The 26,026-nt window shown below is 43.6% G+C and overlaps 1 protein-coding gene across 5 annotated transcripts in view; it reads right to left on the bottom strand.

Moving 5' to 3' along the window:
• GREB1 (growth regulating estrogen receptor binding 1) overlaps positions 1-10,606 on the bottom strand; it is a 131,116-nt gene extending 120,510 nt beyond the window's left edge. For 4 of the 5 annotated variants that reach the window (XM_088841195.1, XM_088841193.1, XM_088841192.1 and 1 more), the window contains exon 1: positions 10,496-10,606. The gene's annotated coding sequence lies outside the window, so the exon portion shown is untranslated. The other variant, XM_055399923.2, reaches the window with a different exon arrangement.
• Between the last annotated feature and the right edge of the window lie 15,420 nt (positions 10,607-26,026).

Here is a 26,026-nt window from a genome sequence, read left to right as displayed (position 1 = left end):
TGCAGGACTCCCTGTGGGAAGGCCCCTTCCAGAGTCAGGGCAGATGACAGGGCCAGATAACACTGTTTAGCCACGTCTTTGATGTCCTCAGCCAGAATCCTGGACAGCTGAGCAGAGGAAACAAAAGAATGCTCTGGCAGCACTGGCCCCACCGGACTCGGGGTCTCCCACCCTTCGGAGTGGCTGTGTTTCCCAGGGCTGACCTCTGCTCCCCCACACATGGGCCTCATCGGCAGTGTGACCTGCAGTGTCAGAACCTCTCTCCACATTCAACCCAAGAGAAGACACTTTCTTTTTTCCTTTCCTTTTTTTTTATTTTTTTATTTTTCCAAACCAGCTTTGTGTCTTCACGGTCCAGCTAGTGAAAGAAACAAGCAAAAATAAAAACAAAAAACTTTCTTCCAAAATTAAGAATTTGGGGTTTACATACCTCAGGGTATGGAGATTACAGATACATTTTGTTGAACTGTGCTTTCTACTCTTTCTCCAATGAAGACGTGTGTACTATGAAAACATTTAAAAATAATCACAGTTTTTTTTCCATTTAAGCCCACACAAGATTGCTCTGGAGTTCTGCGTGTTCTGGACACGAGTTTTGAAACAGCTGCTGGAAGTCACACATCACGGGGATTGGGTGGGGGAGACCTCACAGGAGCGGACAGCTGAGATCGCCGGAGCTCAGGCAGGGCTGCGGGTGACGGAAGAGACGAAGTGGGAACCTAACCCGGTCATGCCCAAGCCTTCCAGAAGGTCAACTCCACCCGCAGGTCAGCCTGCCCCAGCCTGACCCAGAACACCCAGTGTCACCACCCCTGCCTGGAAGAGGAAGCTGCCCAGCTGCACAGCAGCAACAAAGCTTCAGAGGAACTCGGTCTCCCACCCAGAGTTCCCCGGCCTGACTCTTATTCCCTGCAACTGCCATCAAGTCCTGACTTCCAGGGTCCCTAAGCTGCACCCTTCTTATGGAGCTCCTGACTGTAATTAGCGGCAGGAGCATCCCAAATTTATTGTACAAACCGTAGGCACTTACGTGGCCCAATATATTTGCCTTGATAATAAAAAGCACCAATTCTGAAAAGAAATTAATGCAAAAGCAATTCAATGGAAGACAGCCTTTTCAACGAGCTGGAATAATTAGATATCAGAGGCAAAGAAGTGAATCTTAACCTAAACTATAACTTCTATACCAAAGTCAGCTCAGATTGGATCACAGACTTACACATAAAACAAAACTATAAAACTTATAGGGGGAAAAAAGCAAGAAAACAGTTTAAAATTCATGATCCAGGTCTAGGCAAAAAGTTTTTATATTTGAAACTAAAAGCACAATCCTCAAAATGGTAAGTTGATACACTGGACTTCATCAAAATTTAAAAGCTTTGTTCTGCAAAAGTTCCTGTTGAGAAAATTAAAAGATAAGCTATAGAATAGAAGAAAGTATTTGCAAACCACATATCCAACAGAAGACTAGCACCTGTCACATTTTAACTCCCTAACTGAAAAGTTTTAAAAATCCAGTTAGGAAATGGGCAATAGACATAAAAAGACATTTTACCAAAGAGAATAAATAGAAAGAATGTAAGTCATGAAAACATGTTCAGCATCATTAGCCAATAGGAAAATACAAATTAAACCCATAATAAGATATCACTACACTACCATCAGATGTATAAAATAAAGTGACAATACCAAGTGTTGCCAAGGGTACAGAGAAACTGGATATTTACACATTGCTGGTGGGAAATTGTATAGCTATTCTAGAAAACTGTTGTGCAGTTTCTTATAAAATTAAACCGGTAACTAGCATAAGAACTAGTCATTGCACTCTTGCATATTTGTCCCACAGAAATTAAAATTTATGCTTACACAAAACCTTGTGCACAAATGTCAATACCAGCTTTACTCATAATAGCCCCAAACCAGAAACAATTTGGATATCCTTTAACAGGTTAATGGTTACACTGTGGTATGTCCAGAGTTTGGAGTACAACTCACTAATAAAAAGGAATGAATTATCTTTTTGCTGCTACTGCTGCTAAGTCACTTCAGTCGTGTCCGACTCTGTGTGACCCCATAGACGGAAGCCCACCAGGCTCCCCCGTCCCTGGGATTCTCCAGGCAAGAACACTGGAGTGGGTTGCCATTTCCTTCTCCAATGTGTGAAAGTGAAAAGTGAAAGTGAAGTCGCTCAGTCATGTCCGACCCTTAGCGACCCCACGGACTGCAGCCTACCAGGCTCCTCCATCCATGGGATTTTCTAAGCAAGAGTACTGGAGTGGCTTGCCATTGCCTTCTCCGAATTATCTTTTTACATTTATTTTATTCAAGTATATTTAATTAACAGTGTTAATTTCTATTGTATAGCAAGGTGACTCAGTTATACGTATATACATTCTTTTTCATTTCTTTTCCATTATGGTTTATGGAAGCTACAGAAATCATAATGCCTAATTCTCTAGACAAAACCAACAAAAATCTTAGTAAAAGAAAAGGCCAAATAAAGAGTTTTTTTGGATCCCCACAAAAGCCTATGAAAAAATGCAAGTTCTCAGAAAGAAACAAGGGAGATGCTAGAAAGGAAAAAGGCAGAAAGTTTATCCTGAAATATGGCTGCTCCTCTGACCAGCCCTGGAGCCAAGAAAGGGGGACTGAATGATAGACAAATGAAAAGTCCAAGTAGAAATGAAACAGATGACAGAATGAACAAAACATTTCTCTTCTTTTGGTGCTAAGATCTGGCTTCACAGTTGTATAGCTTTGTGGTCAGACAGATGTGGATCAAACCTTGGCACAGCATCTTATCTCTATATGATCTGGACCAAGTTCCTGAACCAAGTTTCTGGACTTGGGTTTCCCACATATAAAATGAGAATGACAACACTACACCTCATGGGCCCTATTAGCCCAACCCAGAACCTGGCCAGAAGAGCCACATAAAACTCTTGTGAAACTCGTACAATGTGGTAATACAACCAAACTCAACGGAGCGCAGAATGAGGGCTACTAACTTTGCTGGACCCTGTTTCTGTTATCTGAATGTCTTTGAGTAACTAAAAGGTATTTAAGCTTTAAATTTTACGAGATGTGCCAGAATTAGCGACTCGAACCAGTTCCCAGGGTCACTCTTTGGGCTTCCATTTTCTTGTTTCTAATCCCTGACACACAGGATCACCTTTGGGTGTCAAAACTGCAAAAGAAATGCAACAGGATGGCCATCTGCAGAATCACTTTCAGAGTGAATGTGGGTGAAGAGAAATGCACAGAAACACACACAGATCACCCCTCACCACCTAGGAGATACAGTATGAGGATCTGGTCCCGCTTTTGCAACTGACCAGTTTTGTAGTAGCGTCTCAATCTAAAACATAGAAACGATAGATTTGACAGAGCAAAAAAGTCCTAGTAAATTGAAGGCCCAGATGGGTCTCCTGATACGTTACTCCTAAACTGAGTCACATTCAAGTCTAACAGAAGACAAGAATGTCAAGTGGGAAGTAGAGGCACAAAATTGTTTCTCAGGCCAGAAGCAGAGACCATGAATCAGAACCCTTTGTAAAGGATGGTCTGTTTGTTCAACATTAAAATAAACCACTGCCTTTAAGAAATGTATGAATAAAGGTGGGAAATCTTATTAGTGTGGCAGGGAATTAATCAGATGGTTCCAATCCAGGAGTGCTTGCTTTCTGAAGGACTTAGCAATTTTTGTGTGCTGTTTCCTGTCCAAAACTACCTACCAACAACCGACAAACATCTACAGGTAAGTACTGTGCCCTGGGCTGCACACAGGTATACACATTCTGTGCCAGGCACAAAAAAAATCACTGACAACAATAGAGTCACCTCTATGTGTTCCCGCCCCACCTGCTACAGAATAAATGTCCCACTCCTCCTCTAAGCCCTCCAAACCAGTGCTGGGAGATCCTGTGTGCAATTGCAAACCAATCCCAAAGCTGCAGATTCCAAAACTGAGCCTGCTCACCTGAGGGGGCAATCTTTGGAATGTGACCTAGACCGAAGACTTGTGTCCCCCTAAAATTCATATATGAAAGCCCTGCCTCTCAGTGTGGCTGAATTTGAAGGAAGAGCCTAAAAGGAGGTAACTAAGGTGAAGTGAGGTCATAAGGGTGGGGCCCTGATCAATATGGTTAGTGTCCTTATTAGAAAAGACAGCAGAGAATGCTCTCTCCACCCTCAAAGAGGAGGGGAGAAATAACCATGTGAGAACACAGCAAGAAGTTGGCCACCTGCAAGACAGGAAGAAAGCTTTCACCAGAAACCAAATCAAGCAGAATTTAGATCTTGAATTTCTAGCCACCAGCATTGTGAGAAATAAATTTCTGTTGTTTAAGCTACTCAGTTTATGGTATTTTGTTAATGACAGTCCAAGCTATTAAAGGGCAGTGCAAGAAGGAAATATTGAATCTTTACTATGATGTATCTCTTACTTTAAAAATCATAAGTACTTTAAGCCTTGGTAATGCATTGACCCTGGCACCCACCACCCCCAATGCATGTGTCACATACAGCAGCAAAGGCATCATGAAGAAAGAATGGGCACCCCACAACTCAAAGGCTGGTAGAATGACCACACCTCTCTGCCTAGACTCCATGGATTGCAACATGTTATAGCTTATATGTGGCCACCTTGTGATCTTAGATAACAGCATCTTTACCATATTTTCTATGAAAATGAAAATCACAGCACAGAGGTTCACTGCCAGTCTTACTGCTAAAATGTAAGTTCCAACAGGGCAGGAATCGCCTCTTTTGTTCACTACTGTATCTTCAGCACTTAGACCAGTACTTGGCACAAAATATCAACTCGATAAATATTTATATATTAAATGTTGTTGTCATTTATTTGCTAAGTCATCTCCTACTCTTTTGTGACCCCATGGACTGTAGCCCACCAGGCTCCTCTGTCCATGGGATTTCCCAGGCAAGAATACTGGAGTGGGTTGCCATTTCCTTCTCTAGGAGATCTTCCCAAGCCAGGGATCAAACTCATGTTTCCTGCACTGGCAGGTGGGTTCTTTACCACTGAGCCACCAGGAAAACCTATGTGTTAAATAACTGATGGGATTTTGTTGCTGAAACACCTGTTGCCTTTACAGACCACCAATGCCAACATATTTAAAAATTTTGGAAACAACTTTCTAACCTTGTTTTTCATTTTTACAAATGAAGACATCAATGAGTTTTTAATTTATTTTATTAAAATACAAAATTTCAAAATGTACCAATTAGTTCATATCAAGGAACAGATATTTAGGTAATTTCCTTAAAGTACTTTTTCACTGGTAGATGCCCAAAGATTGTAGTGGCTATAACGATTATTATTTAATATTATTCAGCTAATTCTTGTGCCTGAAAGCACTGGAATGCAATGTAGTTAGCAACCAATGACATACTCTTATACGCATGAGCCCCTTGTTTTACTCTTCTCTTGTGTGGCCCTCCATACATCTCTCCAGAAGACATTGCTAAGAACATAATAAATACTTTCACTTGACAGATTCGAAACTAACTGACCTTTTGGCTCAAATTCTCCTCCTACACTGTAGTCAAGACCTCAAAATAGAACCCTTAATAGTTCTCCAATTGTTTCTACCAGTATTAGGCTTGGCTCTGTGCAGAGTTCTGTAAGTTCCCTAAAGAACAAAGCTCATTCATTCCTCAAATATTTACTGAGCACATACTGTGGGCCAGCCATTGTGCTGGGTGCTGGGTGCTGGGTGCTGGAACAGGACGGTGAACAAGGCAGACTTGCTCCTTCACAGCAGTTACCATGTGCCACGGGGGAGATAAGACATCAAATAAAGGAATACAGAACTGCAAATCTGGTGTGTCCCCCGAAGTGGTTTTCAACCTTTTCTTATTTTTTGAAGTGAAAATTGCCTACATATACCTCAATTCAGGAAGATTTTATCTGATAATTTCCTTTCCAAATCTTTTTGAGTCAAGAACTATAACTATCAATCAGAGTTCCTGATCAACAAAAGATCTCACAGTCACCCCACGGTTAAGATCACTCTGCACAAAGGGGAGAAACTGACATAGGACTGAGTTCTCAAACTCAGTAATGGGTAAATGCACAATTTCCAGCAGGTTTTTGTTTCTGTGTGTGCGTGGGGTGGGGGGCAGTGTTTCTGGTTTTTAGAGTTTATATAATAGATCTCTTGGCTACCTTCATAGATCTGTGGTTCTCAAGCATGGCTGTTCATCAGAATCACTTAGAAGGCTTGCTAAACCTCAGATTTCTGGCCAATCTCCCCCTTCCCAGAGCTTCTGAGTAGTGCTGAGTGTGGAGCCTGAGAATCTGCATTTTGTACACATTCTCTGGGTATGCCAAAGCTGCTGGTCCAGCAACTACAATTTGAGAACTGAGGTATGAAATGCTGTAATGTCTTGGATTTACTTCAAGGTAATTCAGGAGGGTTGCAGTGTAGGGAGGGAGGAGACCGAAAAAACAAAATTGACAAAGTGTTCGCAATTGTAGAACTGGGTGAGATCACACAGAAGTTCATTAGACAGCCTTTCTACTTTTGTAGACATTTGAAGTTTTTCCACAATAAAAAGGTAACAGGAGTCAATTGGATCAAGATTTGTCATTGCACATCTTTATGAGGACTTGGATTCCCACAAAGGCCCTGAAATATACTCCCTGCAAAAGATTATTTTGAACATCTGTGACATGCCAGGCCTTGGCTGACCACTAGAGGGAGTCAAACAAAATGAAGACACAAATTGCTATCTTCAAGTCCATAATTTGGTGGGATAAAGAAAATGCAAATTATTGTGTTACGAAGACAAATAAATGGCATAAAAGATAATTAAGAGGAAATAAGAGATTGAGAAGACTAAGGCAAAACTGCATCCTTTCCCAATATATATCACTGAAGTTAAACTTTTTGCCATTTTCTAAGGACCCAACAGAGCATGTGCACAGCACACGCACGCACACACACACACACACACACACACAGAGGCAGTCAAGTTTCAGAAATATATACTACCATCAATCAATTATGTTTTATCAAGATGGAAAGAAAATCAAAAGCACAAATAAAAGGAAAAGCCCAAGAGTCTGCTAGATAATATACAATTTATCCACACAAAAGAATACAAAATTGTTATTTAAAATGACAATATCAATGAACTAATAAGTATATTCATAATGAAAAGTGAAAGTGTTAGTCACTCAGTCGTGTCCAACTCTTTGTGACCCCATGGACTATAGCCACCAGGATCCTCTGTCCATGGCGTTCTCCAGGCAAGAGTATTGGAGTGGGTTGCCATTTCCTTCTCCAGGGACTGAACCCAGGTCTCCTGCATTGTGGACAGACACTTTACCAACTGAGCCACCAGGGAAGCCATATTCATAATAATGACAAAATGGCATGAATTACACTTATTATTTCATTGATGTTATTTTAAATTACAATTTTGTATTCTCTTAAGTGGATAAATATATATACATAATTATGTATATACATAATATATACATATATATACATATGATCAGAAGCATACAGAACTTAATTTTAAGACCAGAAAAAACACACCAAAGAATTAGCAGTAATTATATCTGGATCTTAGATTTCCGACTTTCTTCTTTTTTTTAACTCTTCTGCAGGTTTTTCAATTTTATGTCACAAATATAATTCCTACAGTAGTCTTCCTCATTGTACTGTTTTTGTAAAGGGCGATTAGCTAAAGTACTATAATTTAGCTGTATACTCAGAAACTGAACCTAAAAGACAAGTGTGCCCATTAAGCAGTGTACAAACTGCAAAGATTAACTGCAATCTTTTGAAGGGTTTCGAAGTCCATGGACCCTCTGGAATGGCCAGGCCAGGGTTCTACGTGCTACCCTCAGCCAGCCCTAACAGTCAGTTACCCCCACAAAAGCCCTGGAGGCTTCTGAGGGGAAACAGAACAGAACCACTAAAGCATGCTACGACAGGGAAATGTGGGTTATTAAAAGCAAGCTCCCTTTCCCCACTTAAAACATGAAGCATCCATACCACATTCTTTGTTTAAATATCCTGGTCCCATTCAATAGTGAGGACTATGCTTGGGCATGGAGCAGGGTGTGGGGAGCCTGCCTCTCTTTAAATTATAGTCTGTCTTCTTTTCATTCTGAATATTTTCACCACTAATCAGCTCTACTTTGAGATTGCCTGTGAACATTCTGGAATTGCCAACTAATTCAAATTTTGAATCCACAAACTAGACACAATTTTCTTAAAATGGGGGTTTCTAATGTCAATTAAAATGGTAGCAGTACACTGAACATCTGTAATACCATAAAAGTTCAGCCAATTGCTTACTAAATGAACGAGTAATCAACTTCACACTAAGCACAGAAATCTTTAGACAGACTCTAGGTTATAAACTCTCCTATTAAAAATGACAAGGCAAAAATACAGATATTAAAGTGTAGCTTCAAATTACCCACCCAGTAAAAGATTACAGGCAGTGGTGCAAGTGGCTCTTTTCATTAGCTAAAAACATCTTAAACCACAGACAAGCCATTTGTTAAGCAATAACAAAAAAGGCTAGAATGGAATTTCAATTTCAACCTCAACTTACTTCTTACCCTTTAAAGAACACTTCTTCCCAAAAACACTAATTCTAAAAACTACACGTACCCAATGTTCATAGCAGCATTATTTACAAAAGCCAAGACATGGAAGCAACCGAAGTGTCTGTCAATAGATGAACAGATACAGAAGATGTAGAGTATTACTCAGCCATAAAAAGAATGGGATATTGCCATTGGCAGTGACATGGAAGGACGTGGAGGGTATTACTCTACTGAAATAAGTCAAAGACAAATACTGCATGACATCACTTATATGTGAACTCTAAAAACTACAACAAACTAGTGAATATAGCAAACAAGAAGCAGCTTCACAGATACTGAGAACAAACTAGTGGTTACCAGTGGGGAGTGATGAGGGATGGGTGAAGAGTAGGGGATGAAGACGTACAAACTCTTAGGTACCAAAAAAGCCACAAGGATATACTGTGCAACACAGGTAATATACCCAATACTTTATAATGACTGTAAATGGAGGATAACCTTTAAAACTATGAATCACTATATTGTACACCTGAAACTTACATAATATTGTACATCAACTACACTTCCATTAAAAAAACAAAAAAACTTGTTCCAGAATGAACAGCAGCCCACCTTATCCACTGCTGTGGGGGATGGAAAATGTCACAGACTACAAATGCAAACTTTAAATCAACCAGATTTTGGTATGAAAAGTCTCCTGGAAACAACTCCTCACCTGTGTTTCATTTAATTGTCTAACATTTTTAATTTGGTTTTTGTTTCCTAGAAACAAACTTCTCTGAGCAAACCCAAAACAGTGCTCTAGAAACAACAGATTGGATATAAGGAATTCTCCAAATCTGCCCAGAGATTTAAGACATTCTAGGTCAGGGGTAGGAGTCTAACTGGCCTTTAAAACTTCCAATAACGTTTTCCTACAAAATGCTGCAAACCAGGTGACATTAAAACAACTGGTTTATGTCAGATGAAGGTCAGAACCCTCCCAGACCTCTACCCTTCCCTCAGATCTAACATAGCAGTGTTAAAATGCTCTCACTAGGAATAAAAGTTTTTAACAAATCAAATTTGCACATGGTTTAAAAGAGATACTAAAGAAATCTTCCAAGTCCTGAGTAACACTTACCTCTATAAGCAAAGTTTATTAAACAAAGCTTCAGTACACAAATTAAGTAGTTCCTCTTTTTTGCTGGTCTTCAAGACCAGTGATCAAAAGAGGCTTTGACAGCAAAATGGCCCAACATCCTTCTCCATGAATGACCATCGCGTCCACCCCGCGTGGCGCCCTGGAGGCCACACACACACACACACACACACACACACACACCTTCTTGGACTTCAGGGAAGCAGCCTTTGTTCCCAAAACCCCAAACTGGGATCCAGCGACTAAGCGCTCGCCTCTTCTGAACCAGCCTTACCAAGGGTCGGAGCCCCTCCAGGAAGGTCCCAGGGCGGTTTTGGAAAGAAACCCCATTTTCTGCCGCGTCCCAAGTGCTGGGAAGTTAGAGCCGCCACCTCCGGCTCCAGCTTCTCCAAACACAGAGGCGTGGACACGCATGCATGCACGCGTGCACACCCTCAAAATAGTGACCACCACCATCAGTGTCATTTTTATCAGCTCTCACCTACCGAGCGGGGACCCTGTGCGCGCGCTGAGCGCGCGCTCCAAGTCCATCCAACTCTAACCCTGGCCGATCCCTCTCTCTCACACACACTCACACGCACGCACGCACCCACATCCCCACGCGCCCTCGGGGTTGAACCCCGACATTTCCGCAGCCTCCCGGCGATCGGGGCAGGGAAAGTGCCCGGGTCCACCCGCTCGTACCCTCGCTGGCACTTCCCCGGGGCGCTGGGCGGCGAGCGGTCCCCTCGCTCGCCCCGGGGCCGGCGCGCGGCAGCTCTTACCGCGGCCCTTTGTCCTCGCGCCGCCGCGGCCCCGCTCCGGTGCGCCCGCCGCCGTCGGAGGGCCGGCCCAGCCGCCCGCGCGCTCACTCCCCAGCTCCCGGGCTCGGCCGGCCAGGGGGCGCGCGGCAAAGCCCGGATCTGCGGAGCAGGGCCAGCGCCCGGGACTGACCCCTGACCCCCCGCCGCCCCCGGAGTCCGCTTCTCCAGGTCTTCTGGCCTACCGCGGAGGAGGGCCGGCGGTGGGCTCGGCCGCCCCCGGGACCACGCTGGGGACGGTTAGTGGCGAGGGCGGCGCGGGGGACAGAGCGGGGAGGCGTCGGGCGAGGGGAGGAGGTTCGAGGGCCGGAGCCAAGCTCGGCGCCCGCCCGCCGATCCGGGTCCTCGCCCCGCCGAGAACGCGGCGCCCCCTGCCCGGGCCGGGTCCCCTCGCCCTGCCCTGCGCCCTCCTCGCCGAAGTCCGACCTCCCCACCTGCCGGGCCCGGCAGCGGACGAGGGGCGCCGCCGGCTTTCTTCTCCGATCTCCCCCGGGGAGTCCTCCGGCAGCTTCCCCGTTCCGCCCCCAGCACACCGCCCACCTTCCCGCGGGGCCACACTGGGAGCCCCTCCGGCCCCCGGAGGCTGAGTAGGGGCGAGAGTTAGGACAGACGTTGGGAGAACCGTGGGAGAACACAGGTTGTTTTGTCGCTTGGGACCCAGGCGCCCAGTGGCGAGGCGGCCAGGCAAGTCTGGGAGGCGGCAGGAGCGGAGCCCAGGCTTCCCAAAGGCTCCGCACCTAGGACCCCGGGCCCCCGGACTGAGCCTGGCGGAGGGCCACGTCGGTCGGGCGCCCACGGTCCCGGCTCCCCGCACCCTTCTGTCTGCCAACGGCTCAAAGCAGGGCATGGGGGACTAGGGTCCCCAACTGCCAGCGGCCCACCAGGGAGCCTGTCTGAGGCCAGCAGAAGAGAAAGCTTCTGAAATGCCAGGCACTTGCGGGTGGAACCTCCCCTGGCCCCAGGGTCGGGTAGAATGAATGAAAGGAAGGAAGGAACCCAGGAACCTCCAAGAAATCTTTGCAGACCTCTCAGGGGAGGCTGGTGCTGATGTAGCCCGAGGGATGAGCACAGGACAGGAGTAAAACTCCAGATTTCTTTTATCTTTATAAGCCAAAAGAGGGGCCCCTGTGATTTCAGGAACCTGCGTGCCTGGCACAGAGGTAGAGTCAAAGACCAGCCCTGAAACCTCTGGGGCACTCACCCCCACGACTCGCACGGTGGCCTTGGGCCAGTCTGACACTGTCCTTGAGGATGGGGAAGATAGTCACAGTTCACTGAGCTGAATCATTACATGAGGAATGAGGGTCCGGCCCCCAGCCAGTGCCAGCACTCAGCAGGCTCAGGGTAAAAATACTGCCTTAATCTCTGTAGATTTCCCATCCTCTGGTTGGCGGTACCATCACTTTTCTTATCATAAAATATTTCAGAGGCACATTAGAGAGAGTAAGTTCGTCAGCCGCTCTGTGTGTGCCCAAGAACCAGCTAATCCTAACCTCTTGCCATACTTAATTCAGATTTTCTCCTAAGAAATAAATATCACAATGCAGTTAAAGCCCCTGGACAGCCCTCCCTGATCCCGGTTCTCTGCCAAATTAACACCCCCAGCACCCCTTTAAAACATCTCAGCAATGTTTTCATACCATTACTACATATGCATGTGTTCAAGTTACTACTACATATCCACATATTCAAATAGAACATGTTTACCAGTTTTACAGCTTTCTCTGTGTTATGTTCTGCATTTCGTTATGTAACCCAGTCGGTTTGTTTTATGCCATTTCACTCAATGTTATGCTTAAGAGTCATCTCATCATACAAATGTTGTTGTTGTTCAGTCACTAAGTTGTATCCAACTCTTTGCAGCCCTGTGCACTGTAGCCCACCAGGTGCTTCTGTCCATGGGATTTCCCAGGCAGGAATACTGGAGTGGGTTGCTATGTCCTCCTCCAGGGGATTTTTCCCCACCCAAGGATCAAACCCACACCTTCTACTTGACAGGCAGATTCTTGACCCCTGCACCAACTGGGAAGCCTGTCATACATATGACCCTAGGCTATTCATTTTAAGTACTGGATAGTGTTCCATTGCATGAACGGCTTGGCTTGTATAGACATTTTTCTGTTGATCGATGTTTGAGTTGATCAGTTTTTCAAGATTAAAAATAAGATTGCTGTGGGACTTCCCTGGCACAGTGGTTAAGACTCCATGCTTCTATTGCAGGGTGCCACAGGTTCAATCCCTGGTTGAGAAACTAAGATGCCACATACCACATGACCACACACACACACACACACACAAAAGCAAGAAATGAAAAGAAATAAGACTGCAATGGACATTCTCAACTGCATTTGTGTTTCTAGGGAATGCACTGCTTTTCAACCACTGCAGTAAAAACATGTGTAGAATAACTGTGTTAATCCTAACTAATATGCTGATTCTATGGTGCAGATTACTTAGTACAATTGCTAAACGAATCATCACTACACTTACTTTTTTTCCCTTGCATTTTGACAGCTTAAATTTTATCAAGCAAATAAAATTCTACAGAACAAGGTCAGGAAACCTTTTATTGAAGGGTTCGATTCAGTTCAGTCGCTGAGTCGTGTCTGACTCTGCGACCCCATGAATCACAGCACGCCAGGCCTCCCTGTCCATCACCAACTCCCAGAGTTCACTCAAACTCATGTCCATAGAGTCGGTGATGCCATCCAGCCATCTCATTCTCTGTCGTCCCCTTCTCCTCCTGCCCCCAATCCCTCCCAGTATCAGTCTTTTCCAGTGAGTCAACTCGTCACATGAGGTGGCCAAAGTATTGGAGTTTCAGCTTCAGCATCAGTTCTTCCAATGAATACCCAGGACTGATCTCCTTTAAAATGGACTGGTTGGATCTCCTTGCAGTCCAAGGGACTCTCAAGAGTCTTCTCCAACACCACAGTTCAAAAGCATCAATTCTTCAGCACTCAGCCTTCTTCACGGTCCAACTCTCACATCCATACATGACCACTGGGAAAACCATAGCCTTGACTAGACGGACCTTTGTTGGCAAAGTAATGTCTCTGCTTTTTAATATGCTGTCTAGGTTGGACATAACTTTCCTTCCAAGGAGTAAGCGTCTTTTAATTTCATGGCTGCAATCAGCATCTGCAGTGATTTTGGAGCCCAAAAATATAAAGTCTGACACTGTTTCCACTGTTTCCCCATCTATTTCCCATGAAGTGATGGGACCAGATGCCACGATCTTTGTTTTCTGAATGTTGAGCTTCAAGTCAACCTTTTCACTCTCCTCTTTCACTTTCATCAAGAGGCTTTTTAGTTCCTCTTCACTTTCTGCCATCAGGGTGGTGTCATCTGCATATCTGAGGTTATTGATATTTCTCCCGACAATCTTGATTCCAGCTTGTGCTTCTTCCAGCCCAGCGTTTCTCATGATGTACTCTGCATATAAGTTAAATAAGCAGGGTGACAATATACAGCCTTGACGTACTCCTTTTCCTATCTGGAACCAGCTAGATAGCAAAACAGATTTTGGCCCATGTGCCATAGTTTGTCTGCTTAACCACCATTATGTGAAAGTCATTCAAAAAATGCATTCCTTTCTTTGAAAACCAACATTAAAAAGAAAGTCAGTTTTAAAGATTTTTTTGGATGTGGACCATTTTTAAAGTCCCCACTGAATTAGTTACAATATTGTCTCTGTTGTTTGTTTTCTGGTTTTGTGGCCATGAGACATGTGGGAGGCCAGCTCCATTACCAGAGATCAAACCCATGCCACCTGAACTGGAAGGCAAATTTCCAACCACTGGACTGCCAGGGAAGTCCCCAGGAAGTCACTTTTAATAAAGACAAAAATATGATTTGATTCACCAGAAGAATCGAAGTGAATATGAGATTCCTGCTAAGGAAAAATTCTTAGGAAGATGTCCCATGCCTCAGCTGATTGATACAATGACTTTGAGGAAACCACTGAATCCTATTTTTTAAATCTATAATAAGTTCTAGAAATAGAAAGACTCCTATCAATGAAGAATTAGATAAGAAATGACGCTCAATGAATGTTTTATTTTTTCGTTGTGTATTTTTTTTCCTGCCTGATGAATCATCTCTCTGCTCCTAGTTCACTGATTTAAAGACAAGCACACAAATACAAATAATTAGCTTTTTCTTCCTGAAAAAGCTACTTATTTTGTCTTTACTGAACTTGAACTAAAACTTGAAAACAGTAATTTCAAGATATTTTCTTACATGATGGGACTCAATCTAGTTTAAAATGTTGTTGACAAAAACAGGACCAAACTAAAAAACTGTGGTGGCCAACCTCAGACTTACAAAGGCACTGTCAATCTCTGAGCTCGTTCAGGAGGCAGGGTTCGCGGAGGCCATGGGGTCAGGAAGGCAATTAGACATGGCTTCTGGGCATATTTTTTCTTTCACCAGCATTATCCTAAAGAATCACGCACACAGTCTTCTCTCCCTCTCACACACACACGCTCACACACATGTCCCCTTTACATGTGTGTGCATGTGCTGCACACATGTGTTCCTTACAAACATATCTGCTCCCTTAAATGCACGTGGTGCACACGCTTCAAATATGCACGTGGCTCTTTCTCACATACATACGTCTCTCACATGTGTTTCTTTCCACCAACACTGAAGATTTCTCTTCCTCTCTTCTCTCTCTTACACACACACTTGTCACACAAACATCTCTCCCCTTAGCAATACATTCTCCTTACTCCCATATCCGTTTCTTGCAAATCCAACTCTTCTCTACTTTTTCTTTCTAACATACACATATTTTCACACAACTACACCCAGACCCAAATGCATTCTCTCATGGGTTTTCATAGATATATATATTTGCTTATCTTAGTTCAGTTCAGTTCAGTCGCTCAGTCGTGTCCGACTCTTTGTGACCCCATGGACTGCAGCATGCCAGGCCTCCCTGTCCATTGCCAACTCCCGGAGTTTACTCAAACTCATGTCCATTGAGTCGGTGATGCCCTCCAACCATCTCATAACACATAAAAATATATACAGCATCTCCTTAATTTCCTGCCTAAGCACAGTTTCCTCTTTTCACCTCCATCACAGCAGTGCAGTTAAAATGCCACAGAGTAAGAGCTGGCTGGAGCCTTTAGCAGCCCCCATTTGTGTGTGTCAAGCAATATAGAGTCACTTATTGTTAGCTCACCACTTGTTCCCATATGAAGAGGATTTCTGCATGGCTTTCTGTACATCAAGTTCATTCACTTTTGATAAATATCTGTAAAGTATAGCTCGGTTTACATTGTTAGCTCTCACTTTATGTGGAGCAAATACTTCTAGCATATTAAATGCTTAAACTCAGCTCACTTAAATTCTCCCAAAATGTGTGTGTGTGTAGGGGGGCGGGTATATTGGTTTGCTTGAGCTGCAATAACAAAAATACTACAAGCTGAGAGGCTTAAATGACAGAAATATATGGTCCACAGCTCTGGAGGCTAGAAGCCCAAAATCCAGGTGTCAGTAGGGTTGGTTCTTTCTGAGGGTGGTGCGAGAAGGATCTGTTCCAGGCCTTTATCTTTGACGCCCATGGCTGTCTTCCCTCTAGGTATGTCAGTGTCCAAAATGTCCTTTCTTATAAGGACACCAATCATATTGACTTAGGGCCCCCCTTAGCGACTTTATTTTAGTTTTATCGTCTCAGTAAAAACCTTCTCTCCAAATAAGGTCACATTCTAAACTGCTGGGGTTTAGGACTTCAGTGTATGAATTTGCAAGGAGGCAGGAATGGGCAATGCAACCCAGCCCCTAACAGTAGGATTTGACTTGTTTCTACAGGTGGTTCACACCAGAGATGCTGAACTTCACCTGGACCAACGATGCATCTGAGACCTGGATGTGGCACTTGCTCATCTGAAACTTCAGACTCCAACTGCATTCCACACTGTCCACCTCCATTTTACCAGGGACACTATTGTTGCTGTTCAGTCTCCCAGTCGCATCTGGGAGACACTTGGTGTTCAGTGTCCCAGTTCTTTGGGGCCCCACGGACTGAAGCACGCCAGGCTTCCCGGTCCATCACCAACTCCCAGAGCTTGCTCAAACTCATGTCCATGGAGTCGGTGATGCCATCCAACCATCTCATCCTCTGTCCCCTTCTCCTCCTGCTTTCAATTTTTCCCAGCAGCAGGGTCTTTTCCAATGAGTCAGTTCTTCGCATCAAATGGACAAAGTATTGAAATTTCAGCTTCAGCATTAGTCCTTCCAGTGAAAATTCAGGATTGATTTCCTTTAGGATTGACTGGTTGAATCTCCTTGCAGTCCAAGGGACTCTCAAGAGTCTTTTCCAACATCACAGTTCAAAAGCAGCAATTCTTCAATGCTCAGCTTTCTTCATAGTACAACATTCACATCCATACATGACTATTGGAAAAACCATAGCTTTAACTAGACAGACTTTTGTTGGCAAAGTAATGTCTCTGCTTTTTAATATGTTATCTAGGTTGGCCATAGCTTTTCTTCCAAGGAGCAAGTGTCTTTTAATTTCATGGCTGCAGTCACCATCTGCAATGATTTTGGAACCCCAAGAAAATAGTCTGTCACTGTTTCCATTGTTTCCCCATCTATTTGCCATGAAGGCATGGGACAAAATTCTCCAAGCCAGGCTTCAGTAATACGTGAACTGTGAACTTCCAGATGTTCCAGCTAGTTTTAGAAAAGGCAGAGGAACCAGAGATCAAATTGCCAACATCCACTGGATCATCAAAAAAGCAAGAGAGTTCCAGAAAAACATCTGCTTTATTGACTACGCCAAAGCCTCTGACTGTGTGAATCACAATAAACTGTGGAAAATTCTGAAAGAGATGGGAATACCAGACCACCTGATCTGCCTCTTGAGAAACCTGTATAAAGATCAGGAAACAACAGTTAGAACCAGACATGGAACAACAGTCTGGTTACAAATAGGAAAAGGAGTACGTCAAGGCTGTATATTGTCACCCTGCTTATTTAGTGTATATGCAGAGTACATCATGAAAAACACTGGGCTGGAAGAAGCACAAGCTGGAATCAAGATTGCCGGGAGAAACATCAATAACCTCAGATATTGACACCACCCTTATGGCAGAAAATGAAAAAGAACTAAAGAGCCTCTTGATGAAAGTGAAAGAGGAGAGTGAAAAAGCTGGCTTAAACCTCAACATTCAGAAAACTAAGATCATGGCATCCGGTCCCATCACTTCATGGGAAATAGATGGGGAAACAGTGGAAACAGTGTCATACTTTATTTTTCTGGGCTCCAAAATCACTGCGGTGATTGCAGCCATGAAATTAAAAGACACTTACTCCTTGGAAGGAAAGTTATGACCAACCTAGACAGCATATTAAAAAGCAGAGACATTACTTTGCCAACAAAGGTCCAACTAGTCAAGGCTATGGTTTTTCCAGTAGTCATGTATGGATGTGAGAGTTGGACTATAAAGAAAGCTGAGGACAGAAGAATTGATGCTTTTGAACTGTGGTGTTTGAGAAGACTCCTGAGAGTCCCTTGGACTGCAAGGAGATCCAACTGGTCCATCCTAAAGGAAATCAGTCCTGGGTGTTCATTGGAGGGACTGATGTTGAAGCTGAAACTCCAATACTTTGGCCATCTGATGGGGAGAGCAGACTCATTTGAAAAGACCCTGATGCTGGGAAAGATTGAGGGCAGGAGGAGAAGGGGACGACAGAGGATGAGATGGTTGGATGGCATCACCGACTCTATGGACATGAGTTTGAGTGAACTCCGGGAGTTGGTGATGGACAGGGAGGCCTAGCGTGCTGCAGTTCATGGGTTCGCAAAGAGTCGGATACAACTGAGCAACTGAATTGAACTGATGGGACCTTATGCCATGATCTTAGTTTTCTGAATGTTGAGTTTTAAGCCAGCTTTTTCACTCTCCTCTTTCACCTTCATCAGCAGGCTCTTTAGTTCCTCTTCACTTTCTGCCATTAGGGTGATGTCATCTGCATATCTGAGGTTATTGATATTTCTCCCAGCAATCTTGATTCCAGCTTGTGCTTCATCCAGCCCAGCATTTCGTATGACGTATTCTGCATATAAGTTAAATAAGCAGGGTGACAATATACAGCCTTGACATACTTCTTTCCCGATTTGGAATCAGTCTGTTTTTCCATGAGTGGTTCTAACTGTTGCTTCTTGAGCTGCATAAAGATATCTCAGGAGGCAGGTCAGGTGGTCTGGTATTCCCACCTCTTTCAGAATTTTCCACAGTTTATTGTGATCCACACAGTCAAAGGTTTTGGCGTAGTCAATAAAGCAGAAGTAGATGTTTTTCTGAAACTCTCTTGCTTTTTCGATGACCCAGCAGATGTTGGCAATTTGATCTCTGGTTCCTCTGCCTTTTCTAAATCCAGCTTGATCATCTGGAAGTTCACGGTTCACATACTGTTGAAGCCTGGCTTGAAGAATTTTGAACATTACTTTGCTTGCATGTGAGGCGGACATCAGTTCAGTTCAGTTCAGTCGCTCAGCTATGTCCAACTCTCCACGACCCCATGAATCACAGCACGCCAGGACTCCCTGTCCATCACCAACTCCCAGAGTTCACCCAAACTCATGTCCACAGAGTCGGTGATGCCATCCAGCCACCTCATTCTCGGTCGTCCCCTTCTCCTCCCGCCCCCAACCTTTCCTAGCATCAGAGTCTTTTCCAGTGAGTCAACTCGTCGCATGAGGTGGCCAAAGTATTGCAGCTTCAGCTTTAGCATCAGTCCTTCCAATGAACACCCAGGATTGATCTCCCTTAGAATGGACTGGTTGGATCTCCTGGCGGTACAACGGACTCTCAAGAGTCTTCTCCAACACCACAGTTCAAAAGCATCAATTCTTCGGCGATCAACTTTCTTCACAGACCAACTCTCACATCCATACATGACCACGGGAAAAACCATAGCCTTGACTAGACGGACCTTGGTTGGCAAAGTAATGTCTCTGCTTTTCAATATATTATCAAGGTTGGTCATAACTTTCCTTCCAAGGAGCAAGCGTCTTTTAATTTCATGGCTGCAATCAGCATCTGCAGTGATTTTGGAGCCCAAAAAAATAAAGTCTGGCACTGTTTCCACTGTTTCCCCATCTATTTCCCATGAAGTGATGAGACCAGATACCATGATCTTCGTTTTCTTAATGTTGAGCTTCAAGCCAACCTTTTCACTCTCCTCTTTCACTTTCAACAAGAGGCTTTTGAGTTCCTCTTCACTTTCTGCCATAAGGGTGGTGTCATCTGCATATCTGAGGTTATTGATATTTCTCCCGGCAATCTTGATTCCAGCTTGTGCTTCTTCCAGCCCAGCGTTCCTCATGATGTACTCTGCATATAAGTTAAATAAGCAAGGTGACAATATACAGCCTTGACACACTCCTTTTCCTATTTGGAACCAGTCTGTTGTTCCATGTCCAGTTCTAACTGTTGCTTCCTGACCTGCATACAGGTTTCTCAAGAGGCAGGTCAGGTGGTCTGGGAGTCGCATCTCTTTCAGAATGTTCCACAGTTTATTGTGATCCACACAGTCAAAGGCTTTGGCATAGTCAATGAAGCAGAAATAGATGTTTTTCTGGAAGTCTCTTGCTTTCTCCATGATCCAGCGGATGTTGGCAATTTGATCTCTGGTGCCTCTGCCTTTTCTAAAACCTGCTTGAACATCTGGGAGTTCACGGTTCACATATTGCTGAAGCCTGCTGAGGCGGACACAGACCACCCCAAATTCAGAGACCCTACTCACTGCACTCCCTAAGGTGAAAGTGCTCCACCTGGCGGATTGTCAAGACACTGCTGCTGCTGCTGCTAAGTCACGTCAGTCGTGTCCGACTCTGTGTGACCCCATAGACGGAAGCCCACCAGGCTCCGCCGTCCCTGGGATTCTCCAGGCAAGACATTACATGTCAGCAAAGGGTAGCCCTGCTTGTAATAGGGTGGTTAGCACCTCATCCTCTGGTATCAAATATTAGATAAACAAGGGAAAAGTTGTTTGTGGGGGGGAAATCAGGGGGGCAGAACAAATTTGGTGTAACTGGTGTATTTCATAGAGATAGTGTATGCGAGATGAACGTTTGAGTCGAACACATTTAACAGTAACACATCAGCAAACAAACTAAATTGAATTTGTATAGAAAAATTCAGGTGGAATAAAATGTAGTAGTTCAACTTTCATGGGACCCTAATAATCTGGCTGCAACATAGCACACACTAGCAACGTAGCACTGGCCCTTCATAACCAGAAAGGATTAAGTTATATAAAAGTTTGATGGAGAAGATCCTTTGTCTGATAATATGTATAGAAATAAATCACCTGCCAATTGTGCAACAAGATTTAAGGACACCCCTTCATAATCCCAAATGACCTTTACAGAACAAAATTATGTAAGACTGAATAAACGCAAAGAATGTGAACACCACCATAGCCATCACATTTAACCTGGGCTTCCCTGGTGGCTCAGATGGTAAAGAATCCACCTGCACTGCAAGAGACCTGCGTTCAGTCCCTGGGTTGGGAAGATCCCCTGGAGGAGGGCAGGGATACCCATTCCAGTATTCTTGCCTGGAGAATCCCCATGGACAGAGGAGCCTGGCAGGCTATAGTCCATGGGGTTGCAAGGAGTCAGACACAACTGAGCAACTAAGCACACACATTCTTTTTCTCCAAAAGACTCCTCTTGGGAGTTCATTCCTCCAAGAATGTAATAATGTAACCATGGAATCTCCAGGCAAGAATGCTGGAGTGGGTTAACACTCCCTCCTCCAGGGAATCTTCCCAACCCAGGGATTAGACCCAGGGATCAAACCCATGTCTCCTGCATAGCAGATCTGTAAAGGCAGATTTCTTTATCATCTGAGCCACCAGGGAGGCCCCTATAGCAGACAAATGTATAGCAGACCTGGATTATTGGGATGTGTTCCCAAATTCATATGTATATCTCACCAGCATGTCAGCCTTTTAGTCAAAATGACTGGAAAAAACTTTGACAGCATCTGCAAAGAAACATTAGTGTTCTAACAGTTGATAGCCTCTTGATGTAGTTTCTTACTATCCTGAAGAATAATGATGCTATTGTTGAACTAATGTATTAAGACAGAGGAAGCAATGCTGCTTCTTAAAGGCCAACTGAAAATTGATTTGTCATATTTTCCCACCTTAGCTCTTGCTAAAGGGGAGGTAAATTGATTCAGCTTCTTTGAAGGGTAATTTGACTATCTATCAAAATCACCTCTGGCCTCATCGTTCACTGCTAGCTATTTATCGTTTAGATTACTCCCACCTATATGGAAGGAAGGTTGAATGAAATTGTTCTGTATTTGGTGTTGTTTATGGTTGGGAAGTATTGGAAATAACCCAACTGTTTAGACTCGGAGAAAGGCTTGGGTGATTTATAGCACATACACATATATAATACTCTGTAGACATTAAAAAAAAAAAAAAGATAAGGAAAACTTTCATTGGGGCTGTTAGGGAACAATCTGCAAGATACTTTGGTAGGTTCAAAAAAATTGAGAAACAGTATGGTTTACCAGTGTTCAAACAAGATTCAGGGAAGAAACATAGATGTCTATTTATGCATAAAATATCTCTGCAAGAATCCATACAAAACCAGTGCAATAGCCTCAAAGAGAGGACTTTACTACTGAGAGACAGGCGTGGAAGGGACATTCTTGTTTATTCTTTGGTACCTTTTGAATTTTGAGTCATACAAATGAAACTCTTCAAAAAATTAATTTTTTTCTGCTTAATTTTCATTAAGTAAAATTTCTCAAAGGTCTAAAGATGTTTTTGAACTGTTGGTATCATAAGTCTGAAAACAATGTGGTTATTCTCTAATATTTGGCAGCTTTCTTTTCTTTTAGGGAAAGATACTGTAATTTATCTTTTTCATTATAAAAATGATGTGTAACTATCTAACAAAACAAAAAGTTTCAAGTTTAGTGATTGTATTTCTCCTTCCAACACAATCAATACAAATGGCTTTTACAACAGCACAATTCATAACACAATTAATAAAATGAATATTCTTTTCCCCAAATGAAACTAATGTACACCTACAATATTCAAGACCTACCAAGAACGCTAGTATCATAAAATTAGGTAGAAGGAAAAAGGAAAAAGTTGCTAAACTCATCAATAATCTGATAATGCCAAATTATAAGAAAATCCATTGTAAGGTACGCTTCGAAGATTTAAGACAAAATACTACCTCTGTATTTTGGGTTGTCATGTTTTGCTTTAGTACTTACATTTCAAAGTCAACATGGCAAAGATAACATTTTTTCCAAATGCTATTTATGTAATATACCTACTGGTGGTGAAAGATTGCTAAGGGCATCAGTCCACACTGTGGGCCCATCAGACAACACATGGGGATGAGGCTGGGCTGCCAGCAGCATCTAGGGGTTCAGGGAACGCTTTCTGTGGGAAGAAGGTGTAAAATAAGGAAGAAGCACTTGCTAGGGGAAGCATCAAAGGGATAATGATCTTGCAAAAACAATATGTGAGAAGATTCAGCAGTGAAGGAAGGCTTTTGAGGAATTGAAGGAAGATTAGTGTGCTTGCACCAGAGAAAACGATGCATAGAATGGCTCTGATAAGGTGGTTGGGATCCCTGAGTCCCCACAACCCAACCCTGGCCTCCCTCCAAAAGTGTAATCTTGGAGACAGCCAGGCAGGCAAATGACCAGGGCCCAGAGGAAAATTGGAGAAGGTAATGGCACCCCACTCCAGTACTCTTGCCTGGAAAATCCCATGGACGGAGGAGCCTGGAAGGCTGCAGTCCATGGCGTCTCGAAGAGTCGGACACGACTGAGCGACTTCACTTTCACTTTTCACTTTCATGCATTGGAGAAGGAAATGGCAACCCACTCCAGTGTTCTTGCCTGGAGAATCCCAGGGATGGGGGAGCCTGGTGGGCTGCCATCTACCGGGTCGCACAGAGTCGGACACAACTGAAGCAACTTAGTAGCAGCAGCAGCAGCAGCAGAAAATACTAACCTGGAGTATAATACAAAGTACACAGACCGATTTTAAGCAGAGGAGTGATGATATCAGATCCGCACTTTAGAAAAATTTCTCCTGCCATGTCAGGTCAACGGCCGCACCCTAAAAGGCAGCTGTTTAATTTGACAGTGATAGTATACAGTGCCTTGTAGATGGAGGGACAGGGGGATGAATTAGGAAGCAGTTAAAACAGTTCTGGAACAATGACAGTGAGGTTAGTGGTGGGGCAGCGGGAGTCAGGAGGAGGGAAGAGCTGAAACCCTTTGGGGGACTGGAACTGACAAGCCTGCATGCCCACCCTCCCTCCCCTTTGTGGCTTCCTCATTGGAGTTCACCCAGGCGTAGAGCTATAGCTCATCTTTCCCACAGCTCTTTTTTGACAGGCTTTCACAGGGATTTGCCCTTGTGGGTGTATTTAACTGCAGGCTTACTTTTTTGTTTCTTTTTCTGAAGCAGGAGGCAAATACTGTTGCTAAGTGGAGAGACTGAATCCGTGTGTCCGGACCAACGAAAGCTTTCGTGGGCCGGCAACTTCTCGGGAGCTCTCAGGAAGGCTTATCAAGTTCTGAACAAAACCTCAGAACAAAGAGTCAGCGCCCAGCTCTTTGTTCCATTTGATGTCATTTGAGAACCATTTTTAGTCTCCGGAGTAGGGAGCTTTGAGACTTGGTTAGAGACAGACCCTGTGAAATTAGGAAGTTTGCACTAAGATTGAAGATGGATTCAACGCAGCAGGAACTGAATGTCCTTTATCTCTAATACAGCAGAACTGCAGGTTGGTTTACCCTCAGTTTACAAATACATAAACTGAGTATCCTACAGGTTAAGATGCTTGCCAGCGAGTCTGATGAGGGCTGCAGGACTCACTCCAGCCCAGGACTGTCTGTGCCTCCTTCCATCCCACCTCTCCCCTTTCAGCATCCTTCCATCTCTAGAACAATCCTCTCCTGCTATGCGTTTGTCCTGACACCGCATCACCTCGCTAAAAAAGATACTGATCTGGAAAGCGGAAGACCATAAATCATCTTTTTTATGGTTATTATTGATTAAAAGATTCTTAAAATTCTAGAGTGCCTTAGAGTTTTCAGAATTTCATGCACATGATTTCATGTCATCCCATAATAATGCTTTTTTTTTCCCCTACCTTATCACTCCCCCTTCCCCCTTCCTTCTCACCACTGGAGATTACTAGTTTGTTCTCTGTATCTATGCATCTACTTCTTGTTTTTAGTCACTAGTTTGTCATACTTTTTAGATTTTACATGTAACTGACATCATACAGTATTTGTCTTTGTCTGATTTATCTAACTTAGCTTAATACCCTGTAAAGCCATCCATGTTGCTGCAAATGGCAAGATTTAGTCGTTTTTACGGCTGAGTAATATTCCATTGTGTGTGTGTGTGTGTTTGTGTGTGTATACACTACATCTTCTTTATCCATTCATCTATTGATGGACCCTTAGGTTGCCTCCGTATCTTGGCAATTGTAAATAGTGCTGCTATGAACACTGGGAGGCTCCTACCTTTGAGAGTCAATGTTTTCATTCTTTTTGGTTATATCTGGGAGTGGAATTGCTGGGTCACATGGTAGTTCTATTTTTAGTTTTTTGAAGAACTTCCCTATTGCTTCCCACAGTGACCGCACCAATTTATATTCCCACTGACAGTGTACGAGGGTTCTCATTTCTCCACATTCTCACCAACATTTCTAACTGTGTTCTTTTTGATGATAACCATTCTGACAGATGTGAGGTTATATATTATTGTGGTTTTGATTTTTTTTCCCTGATGATTAGTATGTTAAGCATCTTTTCATGTGCCTATTGGTCATCTGCATTTCCTCTTTGGAAAAATGTCTGCTCGGTTCTTCTGCCCATTTTTTAATCATCAGTTCAGTTCAGTTCAGTCGCTCAGTCATGTCCGATTCTTTGCGACCCCATGAATCACAGCACGCCAGGCCTGATGCTAAAGCTGAAGCTCCAATACTTTGGCCACCTCATGCGAAGAGTTGATTCACTGGAAAAGACTCTGATGCTGGGAAGGATTGGGGGCAGGAGGAGAAGGGGACGACGGAGAATGAAATGGCTGGATGGCATCACCGACTCGATGGACGTGAGTCTGAGTGAACTCCGGGAGTTGGTGATGGACAGGGAGGCCTGGCGTGCTGTGATTCATGGGGTCGCAAAGAGTCGGACACGACTGAGCGACTGAACTGAACTGAGGCAGGGACTGATTAAATAGCTTGTTTCAGGTCTTGTAAACTTCTAAGCTTGGGGAGCCAGTATCAGAAAACACATCGACTGGCTCCAGTTTTATTATTTATTTATATAGGCATTTTAACTCCACCTTTTATTACCTGCTTCCTGGATTTGTGGCACATGCAAGTTTTCTTATTGAAACACTTCCTTTCTTGTTGTAATGGAAGTTGAGTTAATTTACATGCATGTGTGCTAAGTCACTTCAGTC

This window comes from Moschus berezovskii, chromosome 11 (assembly GCF_049115385.1).
Source record: "Moschus berezovskii isolate FMDL1 chromosome 11, NW_MosBer_1.0, whole genome shotgun sequence".
NCBI classification, from domain to species: domain Eukaryota; kingdom Metazoa; phylum Chordata; class Mammalia; order Artiodactyla; family Moschidae; genus Moschus; species Moschus berezovskii.
The sequence above is the reverse complement of the archived record's forward strand: the minus strand, read 5'-3'. Positions and strand labels throughout refer to the sequence as shown.